We start from the raw sequence: 10070 nt of genomic DNA, 5'->3' as shown, positions 1-10070 counted from the left end.
CAACCCCAGCTTTCACGCCCTCATTGCCGGCCAGGCGGAGGGTCCAGCTGGGTGGGCAAAGGGGCTGCAGGGTGCTGGGGCAGAGGCAGGGTGCTGGGCGCAGGGAGCCTGGCGGGGTGCCCTGTGCTCCCCCAGCTGATGGCAGCCACTTGCTTCAGACCCCGCTCTTCACCCCTCCTGGGTTCCAAGTGCCGTGCGAGCAGCAGAAAGCCCGGCATCCCAGATGATCCCCAACATCGCTCGAGAGCAAAACATGCCAGCGGCCCAGGGAAGGGCTGGAACGCTGGGTTTTCTCCCATGATCCAGGAAAAAAAGTTTTGTGATGGCAAAGACTTTGGTACGTAACAGGCCTTCTTCTGCCTTCCCTCTGTGGGTTGCTGCTTGTTTCAGGATGTGTAAAACAAGGTTGGAAAGCCCGGCCTTGCTTGCGATGAAACACCGGGTAACCTTGCAAGGCTGCAATTAAAAAAAACCCCAGGGATCCGTGTGGAAGTGCACAGTTTGCGCTGCTGCTGGTCAGTCACTTGAAAAATCCCAACCTTCAAAAGGATTTGAGGGCTAATTTTAGGTCTGTGCCTTGCCCAAAGAGACATACAATAATTGCCGAGGTGAAAAGTTTAACTTCTCTCGCGACTTTTCTCAGCAATCCCTGAGGAACTGTGTTCCGCTGTGCAAAAGAGCATCCCCGGTCCAGCTCCCCAAATTATCTTTTTAAGGCTTTATTTTTAAACTGGAGCCACAGGCTGCCTTCAATGGATGTAAATTCTTCACGAGTCCCAGCCTGCAGCCGGTGGGAGCTCCTGTAGATGCAGACGAGCTTCGGCTCAAATCCTTGGCCCCAGTTTCTGGTCCCGCTGTCCCTGTCCCTTCACCAGAGCACCGCTGGAGCTGGCCGGCACCGCTCCCCCCGCAGACACCACTGTCCCCATTCATCACTAAGCCCTTTTAATAGGAACCGCGATGCAAGCAAAGCAGAACATATTGCTTTGTAGGAACACGGCCTTTCTGCTATGCTCAATGATTTAAAACTGGTGGTGAATAAACCTAATATCTGCTCGCTTCTGCCAATTCTCATTATGCCGGGACTCCCTCGGAGCTATTAGCTGCCTTAAAAAATTGCTGGAAGGAGGCAAGAGAGCGGCACAGCCAGCACTGGGGAGGGCTGCTGGCAGCCGCCCGGCTGGAGCGTGACGTGCCCTTGAAATCCTGTGCCTGGAGGCATCCGGCAGCCCGGCCGTGCCAGCTCCGGCAGCGCACTCTCCGCCACCCGCACCTCCCGGCGAAGCCAGTTATTTTTAATTTCATCGCCTCCATCCTCGCCGCATCCTGGGGCAGGCAGGGGGTTATCCGGGGACCGTAATGCTCTTGCGGCTTTTTCTCGCAAAACCCTAATGCTGTGGGTTTGCAGAGCTGCAAAACCGTGGTGGGGACGGAGGAGAGGGCTGGGGGGAGGAAAGCAGGGGTGGGAGGTGAAGTGTTTGGTCCAGCATCCCAGGAACACCCTGGAAAGGAAGGTAGGAGACATCCATGGCCGTGGCATGGGGCAGCGCAGCCGTGAAACCATTTGGTGGTGCAGGCACAGCAAAAAGCCGGGTGCGTATGTGAGTTGTCAGCCAGGCAGACAGGCCCCAGGCAGCTCCTGGGTTGTCACAGCTGCAAATTGTCCAGGAACAGTCTCTAATGAGATGTAAGGGAAGGATTTACTGGAGGAAGATGTCACAGGGATGAAAGGAGAAAAGAGAAGAAACCAGGAGAAACAGCGGTTTGGTTTTATATTTATTTGTGCGGGAGAAGTTGCTTTAAAATGTCCTTTGGTGTGTTAGAGAAGGCAAACAGTCCATGACAGTCGGCCGCAGGGCTGGAGGCGCTTTCTCCGGGGGATCGTGCTGATGTGAAGACCTTGACGTGCAAATTCCCTTCTCCTCCTTACACCCTGACTCGGGACTTACCTGAGACAGGGAGAAAAGCCCTTTCCTTTCGGCACAAAGACCATGACTAGAATTTCCTCTGCAACCTGCGCTTTTCCTTCCCCCTGCCCAGGGATCCTGAGCAGTCCTGGCTGAGCGATGTTCTCCCAAGGTGACCCTCAAAGATGGACAAGCCCAACCGCAGACCAGCGCAAAGCCAGACCAGCTGAAATCCCCCGGAGGAAGATAGACAAACAGGAGGATGGACAAAGAGGACCAAACCCCATCCTCATCTCCCCCCAGGATGACCGATGGGGTTGGATGCAGACAGAGAGCATCGGCTGAGTGGAGGAGCCTTGCAGGAGAGCAGCTGGCCAGCTTGCAGCATCAACAATTCATCCTTCTTGTGTGTGCGCAGCCTGTCCCCCACCATGGCCCAGCTCTTTTGCGCTTCAAACATCTGTTCAGGATTGTGTTTAGCGACTGCTCAGTGTCCAGCCCAGCTGGGAAGGGAGCAATATTTGGGGCTAACGAGTGGGGAAGGAGTGCAATCTCCTGATAACACTGTCAGGTGCAGAGAGGGTTCAGGCTTGATCCTTCTGCATCCCTGGCAGCCCTGGGAGTGGTATTAGGAGCATAAAGGGCATGTCCAGCTTGGCATCAGCTGACATGATTCAAGACTTCCCATCCTAAAGTGTTTTATTTTGCCTGATCCTGATGCCTCCAAGAAGGAGAATCCTCTTCCGCTGCCTCCTGCTGGGATGGACCCTACCGAGACCCTCTGAATGCCCCAGCCCCACACCAGCAGGACAGTATTTGTGCTTACTCAGTGTCTCCAGGGAATGCGTTTGGAAGAGAGACAGCTGCATCCAGAAACGCAACATCTCCTATGAGGACACATCCCTGGCACGGGAGTCGGGCCACTGCAGGGGAGGCCACTGGAGCCCAGCGCTGGTGCTGCGGCTGCTCTTCTTCCTCCTGCTGATGCAAATGAAAAGCAATGCTTTTTCTGTGCTAAAACTTCCCCTCCGCACCCGCTGGCAGGGCGGCAGGTGGAGAGCTCGCCAAGCGTGCAAGCATTTGCAAGCAGATGCAGAGCACTGCGTCGGGACGAGCACCCCAACGCCAGTCTTTGTATTGTGGGGGGGGGGACGACGACGACCTTAGTGCATCCACACCTGGGGCTGCAGAGCTGAAACTAGCAAAAAAACCCAAACCAAACCCGCAGTGTGATTGCTCCTGCCCCCTCTCGCCCGAGGGCTCTGCTCCTTTGCTGCTCCCCATGGCCGTGCCTGCCCTGCCAGGGTGACCTGGTCCGCATCCCTCCCAGGGGGACAGGTACCTTTTGCACCTTGCCTTCCAAGCTGCCTTCTATTTCTGCTGGCGCAAGGTCAGAGGCTGTTAGCTACTCTCAGGTTGTCTCTTAAATATCCCTTTTCTTTGTGCTGTTCTGCTCTGCTGGAGCCACGCTTGAAAGGTGGTGTCAGAGCTTTGTTTTGCCTGGGCAGAGCACCGCGTAGGAACCAGCCACAGGAGGAAAAGGCTTCAAAAAGCCTTCCCACGCATCCTCCATGGCTGTGCTGTCCTGGACAGGGCTTTTTCCAGGAGCAAAGCCCTCCTCACTGCATCCCCCTTCAGTCACCTCCTGCAGCTGCATCTATTTGGTGGCATCTGCTTGGGGATGGGCTTGGGACGCCCACTTTGCTGGTCCTGACCCACAGCCAGGCTGTTCACCGAGAGGACCGCAGGATCTCATCCTCCATCCGGCACAGCTCTCCCACAGGGTCTGTCCCAGGTTGGATCCTTCTCTGCTTGCTCTCCCCGGCCATAACATGGGTTCCCTCCTCGATGCTGCTGCTCCATGCTCCCAGAGGTCCCTCTGCTCTGCACCCACAGCCTCCAGCCAGCAGGAGCCAAACCCCTGGAGATTTCAGGCACACAGAAAGGGCTTTCACCTTTCTCGCTTGCAAACACTCCAGCAACAGCTCCTTGTGCCTGGTGATGGAGGGGAAACCGTGCTGCTCCTGCCGGCACAGGGCTCATCTTTGCTGTGTGGGGTCCTCTCCCCGGCATTTCCCGCTGTGCTGGTCCAAGTGGCTCTTTCATTGAGGTTTCCCAGGGTTTTGCCTACAGGCTGGAGAATGCCCTTCTGGCAACCTTGGCTTTGAAGCAGTCCCACGCTGCTGGGTCAGGCTGGCCCTGGTGTTTCTGCAGTGCAAAGCTCTCCCTGCAGCAGCTCTGAATGCATGCTTGCACGTGTGTTCAAAAAAAAAGCAAGCATTAAATATTAAAGGCAAAACCATCTTTGCCTGAACTCAGAACAGCTCTTAAAATTCTTAGCTGCTCCAAAATCCCAGCCCTGCCTTAGCTTTGAAAGCTTCTTCCATCTTTTTAGCAGCCCGTGGTGGTTTAGAACCGGTGGGTGCGAGCAGCAGGGCTGGTGTGCTGGGTGCCCCCGAAGGAGTCCCCGGTGCCCACAGCGGCAGCCGGGAAAGTCCTAAACCCTGCCAGCTTGCAGGGACTGGTGCGTGGAGGGGAACTGGGAAAAAGCTCTGGAAAATCCCAGTTCTGGGCCAGGGTGTGGGAAGGTGGTAGTGAGGGCAGCCCTCTCCCCACCCCAGGGCAGGCTGTGTCGCCCCAGAGGAGTGTGACACCACACTGGGAAAGGACGGGTCCCACCCTGCCCGGGAGATGCACCGATTGCTGTGCAGCCCCAGCAGCATCTGCTTGTGGGGATGATGTCAGGGTCCCCTCCATCAGTGGGGACCCCAGGGGCTGGCACAGCCCGACCTGCCGCATCTCCCCCGCAGAAGAATGGCCGATGCCTTGCCTGCTCCCACGCCGGCTGCCACCCCCACCCCGAGCACCTCGCTGGGCAGTGGGATGCTCGATGGAAACAGGCTGCAGAAGGGACAGTGTTTGCAGAGCAAAGCAGGTTTTTTTAAGGCAAGGAGCCCTTTCTTGGCTGCTGAGGGGGCAGTGCTGGCTGCCTGCACTTGAGGAAGGGTCACTTTTGGGGACATCAGCAAGACCATTCATGTGGGTCCAGCCCAGAGCTCTCCTCTGTGCTAAACCTCTTCCCCAAGTCTCTAAAACCACCAAGAGGCTGTTAAAAACCCCCATTACTCCTTACAGAGCTCTTTCGTTCCCCAAGAGACCCTCACGGGGGGGGGTGGTGGGGTGGTGTCGGGGGGGTTCTGCTGATCCCGCTGTGGCTGGGACCTGCAGGACCACCTCCCCCAGCATCACCTTGCAGCATTGCAGCTCAGGGAAGGCAGCAGCGCAGGCAGGCTCAGCACTGTGAGAAGGGGTTTCCATAGCGACGGGTACCCGAAAGGCCCCAGATCCTGGATGTTCAGGGCAAGGATTTGGGGTGAAGGCTGGTGTGCCGAGAGGGTACCCCAGAGCCCACAGCTGCAGCTGCTTTGCTGCTGGGCTGCATCCCCCGGCTGGCTCAAGGCCCCCGTCATCCCTGGGACAGCTCCAGATCCCATAAAATCACACCTCGCGCCGCCTCCCTCGATGAGCCATGGTGTGTTTTGCAGGATGCCTGGGGAGGACCTGTCCTCCCTGGGGGGTCGCAGCGGGGTGCTCAGCCCCCACTGGGACCCCGGTGCTGCCAGCCCATCCCTGCCTCCCTTGGGGAGCTGGGAGCGTGGCCGAGCCCCTGCGGGATGTGTGGGTCCCCTCTGCCCCTGCTCCCTCCCCGGCTATTTTTGGCTGCGTACCTGGCAGGGCATGTGCCGGTGTCGTGTCCCCCTGTCCGTCCCCTCCCCCGCTGCTGCTGGGGGTGGTTATTTTGGGCAAGAGGAGGTGTAAGAGGAGGTTGTGCCAGGGCTGTGGTGCTGCCTTCAGCCCCAGCACCGCTCCTCTGAGGGTGCAAAAACTGGGCTTTGCTGCTGGGGGTCGCACCGGGGTTTTTTCACTTGTTTCACTTTACAAAGCTGAGCTGACAGGGGCAGCATCTGTGCAACAGGGGAAAACACCAGTGCAGGGGAGAAAGCACTAATGCAGCCGGGATAAAGCACCCTGCAATGTTGATGAAACACTAATGCAATAGAGGGAAAGCACTGCAATGGCGATGAAGCATTGATGCAACAGGAACAAAGCACCGTGCCAGGGGAACAAACCACCATGCCATGGGGACAAAGCCTGTGCAATGGTGATGAAGCACTAATGCAACAGAGGGAGAGCCCTGTGTGATGGTGATGAAGCACTAGCACTAATGCAATAGAGGGAGAGCCCTGTGCGATGGTGCTGAAGCACTGACGGAACAGGAATGAAGCACTGTGCCAGGGGGACAAAGCCCTGTACCATGGTGACGAAGCACTAATGCAACAGGAGCAAAGCACCATGCAAGGGGGACCAAGCTCCAAGCAATGAGGACAAAGCCCCCTCCAAGAGGGGCAAAGCTCCGTCGATGGGGACAAGGCACAGCCAGTGGCTCAGCACAGCACCCTTGGTCAGCAGCACTTCCCAGCCCCTTCCAGCTGTGGACAGATGCAAGAAAGGGGGCAAAACGGGTTAGAAGAAAGGAAAAGCGTGTTATTTCTGCCAGCTTGGGTGGGACCTGCTCCCCGTCTGACACTCACACTGTGCCCACAGTTGGGCCAAGATCCTGGCATGCCTGAGCCACCTGGATGCCCCGGCAAGAGTGGGTGCATCCCTCGGGCACCCATGGCTCTGCCTGGCACCAGCACCTGCCCAGCTGGAAACTCCCCCCGCGGCCAGGCACACCTTACCGGTGAAGCCAAAGGGAGTCATGCCTTTTGCCACTGGGAAGACCGCATCGGCAGCACGTGTCCCTGCATCCCTCCTGCCCCTTGTCTTAATTCCTGCATGATCTCTTACCCCTTCAGCTCACCGAGCTGTGCCAAAGGCTGGTAGAAGCTCCAACTCGCCCAGTGGCTCGTTGCCAGCTGGCAGCTCACCCTCGGCAGGGGCTGTTCCCAGCGGAGCTGCCGGGGCCAAGCGTGGCTCGCCGGCTTCCCCACGCAGGGCCGTGAGCCGCGGTTTTTCCCATTAAAAGGCTGCACACAGGTATCGGCTGAGCTTTCCCACACGGTGCAGATGGCTGGGCCAGGCTGGCAGGAGACAACTCATGGAGCCAGGAGCTGCTGGCTGTGCTGGCCAGGTTCCTGGTGTGACTTGGTGATCGATGGCTGGGGCATCATTCAGGGAAACGCAGCCAATTTCCTTCCTTTTTTTTTTTTCTTTTCTTTTTTTCTTTTTTCTTTTTCCCATTGCAATGCTGGTGCTGGTGGGAGACCTTCACACCAGCATGTTGGAGGGTTGGCACCTTGCGGGCATCTGTCCTGTGCTGGTCAATGTTAAAACCCCCATAATTAAGGAATAAAGGCAAAACCCAGGGGATTTTGGAGGTGCAACCTTTCCATGCCCACTTTGCAAACTGTTGGGCTGCCAAAGCAAAGCCTGGAGGTGGGCACTGCCCCAGGACCCCCACCCTGGGGCACCCCTAGGATGAAGCCATACCAGGAAGGGCTCTGCAAATCCCCATGGGGCTGCGGCTGCAACGGGGGCGGCGGGACACCGAAGTGTCCTTGTGCCACCCCCAGCGCCTCCCCCTGAAGGCAGGGTTGGAAAGTGAAGGGCTGGGTTTGGTGGAGCCCCTGGCACAGGCTAAGGTCCTTGCAGGGAGCAGGGACCCCTGGGGAGGGTCCTTGCCCATGGCCCCTTTGACATCCCCATCCCTGTCGCTCCCCTGGTGCTCGCCGTGGCAGCGCAGCATTTCCACCTTCTGTGTCTCGTTTACGTTTTCCTGCCTTAATGAGAACAGACTTGGGGGGGGGGGGGGGGGGGGGGAGCGAGGTAAATATTTTTCCGCTTCCACTCCGAGCTGGAAAAGCCTGTGAGGCCCATCTCCAGGGAGACTCTGTAAATAAGGCGGAGGGGGAGGACGGGGGGGCTGCTCCATATGCTGCACCAGCTTTCGGCCCTGGCTTGCCATCAGATGTCTAACACAACAGGAAGCAATAAAACAGTTATTACCAGCCGGCACCTTCCAGCACGGCCATGCGGAGGATCCTGCTTTGCTTTTGCCCTCCTTGCCCCACACCCGGCTTCATAACCCCGCTCCCCTATTAACAGGGTTCTCAGGGCTCCCATAGCATCATAGGGGCTCGCAGCAGTGATGCCCAGCTCTGCTGCGACACGGCACGGTGCCACCCCACTGCTGCCATTTCAGCATCGAGACAACCCCGCTGTGACTCCCACGTGCCCCCATGTCCCTCCACCGGCTGCCGTCACCTCTTGCACTGCACCGGCTGTCCCAGCCGGGGGTGGCCATGTGGGAAGAGCATCATGACCAACGCACCGTGGCCGAGGGAGTGCCCAGCAGTCAAACCCTGCTCGGGATTTTAAAACGAGCTGCCTAAACCCAGCAGCCCTGGCTGCTCCATCTATTCGGAAAGAAATGAGAGGGATGATGGCTCATCGCTCATAAAGCCGTGCTGTCCGCCCTGCGCCATGCGGGGGGCCATGTGCCCTTGGCCGATAATTCCTGCCGCGTGGCCGTAACTCCCGGCTGAACCAGAGCATGTCTTCCAGACAGATGTTCAGCCTTGATTTAAAGGCATCAGGCGGTGGAAAGCCACCACCATTTCCCTGCCTGCTTACAGAGGATAATTAGAGCCACTCTTCCAAAAATAAATACCAATCGATCCCTATGGCCAGGCTGGTCAGGCTCCTGCCTCCAGATAGCCAAACCCATTATATCTTATTTTCTATCTGGGCTGCCTCCATGCACTGACCCAGTGCGACAGACCCTGCGAGCTCCCAGCCCAGCGATCTGTTTATCTGCTGCATTTACTGGGTACACCCTGAACTTAAAATAACCCACAGCACCGGGCGCGTTTCTCCCGGCGCTGGCTCTGCGTGTGTTTGTGTTTGCAAAGCTCCTTTCCTGCTGGCAGGGGAGTCTCACTCGCATCCTGCGCGCCAGGCGCTGGCTCCGCTTCATTCAGCTCCGCTCAGACCCTATCGATCTCGCTTTTCCATTTGCAGAGCAGGAGCAAACACGTTTGCTGCCTGCTTGTTACTGGCTCCGGAGACCCGTTGCCAGCAGGATCCGGACTGGAGGGATGAGGTGCCTGGCCGGAGGCTTTTTGAAAAAAATGGTATTATTTTTTCTTCTAGCAGCCCAATAATTGCTGCTGTGGCTTGAGCTGCAAACACCGCCCATGGCCCCGCTCCTCCATGTGCTAACTGGGCTGCCGGGGCGTTCAGCATCCCCTGCACGGGGGGCACGGTGTGGGGCTGGGGCTGTGCTGGGCCCCCTGCCCAGGGCGCAGATGGGGTGTGCGCCGCAGCCGAGGATCAGGACAGATCGGCCGCATCCTGGCAGTGATTTCTCTCCTGTCTCCTTTGCCTGCGGCAAAAACTGAACTTGTGACCCAGATGTGAGCAGCCTGTTATCTCATTAGCCAGCCGGGCTTCCCCAGGAGCCTTTTACTACTATATAACCCACCATCACCCCCCGAAATTCAGCCTGGGTCTCAGATGGGATGGAAGATTCGCAGGTTAAATGGATATAAAAAGCACAGGTTTTCCCGTAATTATTTTTCTGAATATCTGTCAATACTAATTAAAATTGTTTCCCATAATCAAATTTAAAACAGCGAGGGAGAGCAAGGGGTCGCAGAAATCCTTTTCTTTCAAGTCACTCAGGGATAAAATGGGTTTTCAAATCAAATTAGCAAAAAATCCCTCCCCATCTCCCCTCCCTGCCTCTTAAAAGAGGCAGGAGCCCAGCAAGGACCAGGCTGCGGGTGCTTTGGGGCTGCCCTCCGAACCTGGCTGAAAGCGGGGCTCAGGGGGTGCTGGGGCTCAGGGTGGGTGCCTGACTCTATGGCTGTGTGTCTATAGGGCTGCAGGTCTATAGGCACATGCGTATGTAGCAGTGTGGGTCTATAGGTGTGCCCAGGGAGCTGCAGGGAAGCTGCTCGAGCACAGCAGCGGGGAGATGCGATGCAATACCTGCCCCCGCGCTGTGCACGAAGGAGCACCAAGGCCCGCGCAGAGGTGTCGGTGCATCCACCGCTGGCTGCTGCCATCGCGCCGCTGCCACGGTTGGACACCTCGTCCCTTCTCGTGCTGAATCAGCCCCAGCCTGCGCACGTGCTGCGGGGGCCACCACTGCAGCCG

This window comes from Falco punctatus (genome assembly GCF_963210335.1).
Source record: "Falco punctatus genome assembly, chromosome: 1".
NCBI lineage: Eukaryota > Metazoa > Chordata > Aves > Falconiformes > Falconidae > Falco > Falco punctatus.
The sequence above is the reverse complement of the archived record's forward strand: the minus strand, read 5'-3'. Positions refer to the sequence as shown.